The sequence below is a fragment of the Mirounga angustirostris genome, unplaced genomic scaffold, assembly GCF_029215605.1.
Source record: "Mirounga angustirostris isolate CCGP_5_RB_7025 unplaced genomic scaffold, mMirAng1.0.hap1 SCAF_4, whole genome shotgun sequence".
Taxonomy (NCBI): Eukaryota; Metazoa; Chordata; class Mammalia; order Carnivora; family Phocidae; genus Mirounga; species Mirounga angustirostris.
In genome coordinates, this window is record NW_026991712.1 from 107,995,701 (window position 1) to 108,002,121 (window position 6,421).

The window sequence follows — 6,421 nt, forward strand, 5'->3', positions numbered from 1 at the left end:
TTTTATTTCTTATGTTTTTTTAATTTTAAAGTACATCTGTTTAATTATATTATAACCATTAATGGAATATCTGCCTCAATCATTTCATTCTGATAATAAAAAATGATGGTATAATGGTATACCATCATTTTTGTGGTATGGTATATGGTATAATGATGGTTTAAAGCTAGTTCAATTGCAGTTTTAGAGGCTTACTTATCAAGAGTGAAAATAGAAGATTATTAAAAATAGCTAAAAAGATAACATGTGTCATAGTGCTTAATGTCTCTGTAACTGTTGGTAAGGCTTACATCTAAATCTGATGCAGAATTCTTAATGGCACCGAAATGGTTCTTTTCTCAGCCACATGGTATATACTGGTACTGTGAGTCTAGAAGAGACTGGCTATGGGTACTACTCCTTGTCTTCAATTGTGACTGTGTATTATCAGCAAATGCATTTTGTATATTTTCTAGAAGCATGTCCCCTCCATGAACAACATCCTCCAGACATGTAGCAGCTTCCTGATTTTCTTCTTCCAGCTTATACAAGCTAGCAGCCTGTGAAGCAGCTGTAGATTCTTCACTGGGTAATGAATCTATCAAAACATCAATGTCTTTTGCTGTTCATGCAATCAGTGCTGCGAAAAACCGGAACATATTCTTCTGTAGGATTAGCTGGTTGATCTTTGTTAATTGCTGTCTGAATATTAGTAAAGAAAGCAGGAGGCTACAGTGCTACAACACTCCGATGGCATTACAAAACCCATCTGCAAGCCAATTCATCACGTCCGGCAGCTGTGTGAGCCCATCCGCCATGCCTCCACAAGCTAAGGGAGGCTAAAGCCCCTCTTTTGTTTTTAAAGGTCGAATGAACTATTTGTGGAACATTTCTTTCTTTAAAATAAATTTTAGAGTAATTATTCCTCAGAAAATACACCAAATTTTGTTTGTGGTTCCCTTGAACATTTAGGTCGATTTAGACAGCTATGACTTCTTATAGTGCTGAGACATATCATCCAAGAGCAGGGAACACCTCTCTTCTTCATGTAAATCATCTTCTATGTTATTTAGAGCTTTGAAGTTTTGTCCGCAGAGATTTTATGTATTCTTTTAAGGATATTCCCAGGCAATTTATTGTTATTGTTGCTATTGCGTTATCCTCTTGAAGTTAATTTCTATTTGGCTATTGTTGGTGTAGAGAACCAAATCTCTCTTAAGTAGATGTTCACATTATCTGCAAATTATGTCAGTTTTATGTTTTACCTTCAAATACTTTATATTATTTATTTTTCTTTCTTTATAGTCTTTGTCAGAACTTCCAATAGCATGTTTAATAGTAGCAGTGTTAGTACTGTTTCTCATCTTAAAAGGAATGCATTAAGGTTTTTCTATTAGGTACAAATTTTGTTGTAGGTTTTGGTATATATAGCTTACCAAGTTAAATATAGTTCTCTTTTTTTAAAAAAAATTATTTATTTATTTATTTATTTATTATCTATCTATTTATTTATTTATTTTTGGAGGGAGGGAGAGAGAGCATGGGAGGGGAGGGCAGAGAGAGAATCTCAAAAAGACTCTCCACTAATCGTGGAGCCTGACACAGGGCTTGATCTTATGACCCCAAGATCATGACCTGAGCCAAAATCAAGAGTCAGACACTCAACCAACTGAGCCTCATAGGTGCCCCAAGATAGTCCTCTTCTATTCCTAATTTGCTAATGCTTTTTGGAAAACCTTAGCTTGCCTTTTAGCAAATGCCTTTTTAGCCTCGATTGTAAAAATTACATATTTTCCCCTTTAGTCTATTAATATCATGAATTATAATTGATGAAATTCAATTCATTTTAAATTATAAGACTATTCACTGGATGTGAAGAGGGAAATATGATGTTTAGAGCTGCTATAGCTTAGGGAAAGACCTTATCTAACAATGAAGTCAGCACACAGAAAAAAAGCAGAACAAATCTAAGAGAGTAAGAGAACTAGATCCTGATAATATTGTATGTCTTGTGGCATGGCATCAAGACACACATGAACTCAGTACCCCCCTAAACATTTGTTGGGTAAGCCAATAAATTATCTGAAACCAGTTTAGGTTTGCTTTCGAGGTACTTGATTTGAAAACATTACTCACATTATTCAGGTCTTATTTTTTTCAACTATCTAACACTATATATGAAATAGCCAATTCTATCTTCATAATTTGGATGATGCCTTTACTTTGACATCAATTGGCAAAAATTCATGAGTCTGTTGCTTAACAATGCTCTACTTCTTTGTTTATTTTGTTTATTCCTATACCACTGGCATTCTCATTTTTAAAAATTGACATTGCTTTCTTTTTTTGATTTTTTTTTTATTTTTAGGTAATCTCTATACCCAGTGTGGGGGCTCAAACTCACAACTCTGAGATCAAGAGTTGCATGATGCTCTACTGACTGAGCCAGCCAGGCTCCCCTATATTGCTTTTTAATTCTATTTATTTTTTAAATGAGAAAGTTTAGAATTGAATTCATTAAAAATTCTCCTTCGATTTCTAACTCCCAATCACAGTGTTTCCCATTTAGAATATCCAGTTTAACAGATTTTCTGTCTATCTTCCCTAAGAAATTTAAGTAAACACAAACACATTATAAGCCAAAAATAGTATACTATAAAAGGTGATCTGCACCTTGCTTTTTTTAATAGTGTATCTTATAGATTATTCCACTTCAATATATAAAGGACATTGTCATTATTTTTTTATAGTTGGATAGTATTCCATTGAATGAATATATTCTCATTTGTTTTACTAACCAATCTTCTATTGACAGACATTTGGGTTATTTCTTTTTTTTACTATTACGAACAGTTACAGAATGAAAACCTTATACACATGTCACATTGAACATGGAAGTGTGTATCTCTAATATACATTCTATATTTGAGTCAGAAAAATATATATTTTCTAAAGACATTAAAAATACATATTTAATTTTTAAAAATATTGTGAAATTGCCCTAGCTTAAAGTTATACATTTCATATATCAGGTAATATATTTGAAAACATCTATTTTCCAAAGCCTATTATCAATTTTTTTATTGAAGCATAGTTGAAACACAATGTTACATTAATTTCAGGTGTACAACATACTGATTTGACAAATCTATGTCTATAATAAAAAATTTTTAGTTTTTTATAGAGATGAATGAAAAGTTTTATCTACTGTAATATTTTAAAATCAACTTTATTGAGATAAAATTTACATATGACAAAATGTACTCATTTTAAGTGTAGATATCAATATGCTTTGATAAATTTGTACATCTGTATAATCACCTCCATGTTAAAGATAAAAAATATTTTACCACTCTAAGTGTTCCCTTGAGCCTCACCCAAGTGATTCCTGTACCCATCTTTTAGCACCTGGAAGCCATTGATCTCCTTTCTGCTACTATATAATAGATATGTTGTTTGTCAAGTTTCACATAAATGAAATCGGACAGTATGTATTCATTTGTGTCCAGATTCAATCATGTTTTTGTATTTATCAGTAGTTCATTTTTTTTATTGCTGAGTAGTATTCAATTGTAAAAATATGGTTCATTTAATCTACTCATGGATATCTGAGTTATTTTTAGTTTTTGACATTTGAATAAAGTTACCATAAACATTTGTGTACAAATTTTTATGTGTACACATGTTTTTCATTTTTGGGGGGGGACCTTAACAGTGGAATCTCTGGGTCAAACTTTATTGTCAGATGGATTGCCAAATGGAGCAAAGTGGTTATACAATTTTATATTCCTATCACTAATATAGAGAGCTCCAGTGGCTCAACATTATTGCTAACACTTGGTATCATCAGTCATTTACATTTTGCCATTCTCATGAATGTGTAAGTTATTTTGTTACAGTTTTTTTTTTTAAAGATTTTATTTATTTATTTGAGAGAGAGAATGAGATAGAGACAGAGCACATGAGAGAGGGGAGGGTCAGAGGGAGAAGCAGACTCCCCGCTGAGTGGGGAGCCCGATGCGGGACTCGATCCCGGGACTCCAGGATCATGACCTGAACCGAAGGCAGTCGCTTAACCAACTGAGCCACCTAGGCGCCCTATTTTGTTACAGTTTTAATTTGCATTTCTCTGATGATGAAGGATGTTGAGTTGATGAAGGATGATGTTTCTTTACCTATTCTCATTGACTGTTCTTACATCTTCTTTTCTGAGTTTCCATTCAAATTTCTGCTACTTAAACAAATTTAGTTGTTTATTTCTTACAGAGTTGTAGGAGTTTGTAACTATACTTATATCTAGTGTCTATCTATTTATCTATCCATCTACCTACCTACTCACCTATCTACCTACCTATCTTCTATCATCATCTATCATCTATTTATATAGTTTGGATGCAGGTCTTTCATCAGATAAATGTACTGTAAATAATTTTTCCCAGTTTGTGTCTTGCTTCCTCATTTTCTCAACCATGTCTTTTGAAGAACAGAAGGTTTCCAATTCGATTAAGACCAATTTATCATTTTTTGGGGTGCCTGGGTGGCTCAGTCCATTAAGCGTCCAACTCTTGATTCTGGCTCAGGTCATGATCCCGGGGTCATGAGATCAAGCCCCTCATTGGGCTCTAGGCTGGGTGTGGAGCTGCTTAAGATTCTCTCTGTCCCCCAATTTATCATTTTCAAAAAGTTGTGTTCATTTGTTTTAGCTGAGAAATCTTAGTATGTCCCTAAATCATAAAGGTTTTCTCCTACATTTTCTTCTATGTGTTTTGTACTTTTGCATTTTATGAATCTTATTAAATAATTTTTTGCATGTGGAGAGAGATAAAGTTCATCAAAATCAGATTCATTTTCTTACATATGGATATGTAATTTTTCCAGGCCCATTTGTTGAAAACATTATCCATTACCCACAAAATTACCTTCTCAACTTAAAAAATTAATTGGCCATATATTTGTGGATCTATTTCTAAACTCTCAATTCAATTCCATTGATTTATATATCTAACCTCACACCAGTGTTGTGCTGTCTTCATGGTTGTAGCTATGAAGTGAATCTTGAAATAAGGTTGTATAACTCCTCCAAATTTTTTTCTGCTTTTTCAAAATTGTTTTGTCTATCTAGCTTCTTCCAATTCCAATATTAATTTTAGAATCAACTTGTCAATTGCTATAAAAAGTCTTGCTGGGCTTTTGATCAACACTGTCTTAAATCTCTTCATCAATTTGGGTAACTTGATATTTTAAAATACTGACTTTTCCAGGGTGCTTGGGTGGCTCAGTCAGTTAAGTGTCTAACTCTTGATCTCACCTTAGGTCTTGATTGAGTTCAAGCCCCGTGTTGAGCTCCACCCTGGGCATCGAGCCTACTTAAAAAAAATAATAAAAAAATAAAAGTACTGACTCTTCCAATCCATGAATATATCTCTTCATTTACTGGAGTCTTTTCTCAGCCATGATTTACAGTTGTCATTGTGCAGATTTTGCATATATTGTTACCCAGAAGATATTCATGTTTTCTAATGATATTATAAATTGTATTTTTTACAATTTCAATTTCCAATTTTTCATCACTAGTACAGAAATGTAATTGCATTTTTTATATGAGGCCTAGAATCCTGTGACTATACAAGCTTACTTCTTAGTTCTACTGGATTTTTCACAGACTTCTGAGGAGTTTCGGTGTATTTTCTGGCACTGGATAAAGAATAAGAGATTTCTACACCTTCTTTTCCAATTTGTATGCCTCTTTTTTATATTTATAAAAATATTTACAAAAATATACCTATTGTATATTTGTGGAAATATTTATAAAAATATACATATGTCTTTCACAGGGAAAACAAGTATTGATAAGGATGTGATAAAATAAGAACACTCACATGTTGCTGGCAGGCTTGTAAAATGGTGCACATACTTTAGAAAATAATATGTGCGCTTTTTTTGTATTCTTGCATATTACACTAAATAATACTTCCTTGTTCCTAGTATTAGGGGGAAAGCATCTAATGTTTCACTATTAATTATGAGGTTAGAAAAAGATTTTAAGTAAAACCCTATTTGTTTATTTTAGAGAGAGAGAGGCAGAGAGAGGGATAGAGGGAATTTCAAGCAGACTCTGAGCTGAGCGGGGAACCTGATGTGGGGCTCTATCTCACAACCCTGAGGTCATGACCTGAGCCGAAACCAAGAGGATGCTTAACTGACTGGGCCATCCAGGTGCCCCTCCTGTTCCTTTTTTTTTTTTAAGGGCTTGTCATCAATGGATGTCAAATTTTCTTAAACGATTTTCTGTATCTATTGAGATGATTCTAAAAATTTTCTCCTTATTTTGTTAAAATGGTAAGTTACAATTGATGCTTAAATGCTAAACAAAACTGGGATAAAGGCTGTTTCTGGGATAAATTCCACTTGGTCAAGATTTATTATACTTTATTGCTGAGTG

The 6,421-nt window shown here is 33.2% G+C and overlaps 1 pseudogene; it reads right to left on the bottom strand.

Moving 5' to 3' along the window:
- Window positions 1-459: 459 nt before the first annotated feature.
- Window positions 460-797, bottom strand: LOC123858300 (mediator of RNA polymerase II transcription subunit 21-like; annotated as a pseudogene).
- Window positions 798-6,421: the final 5,624 nt, after the last annotated feature.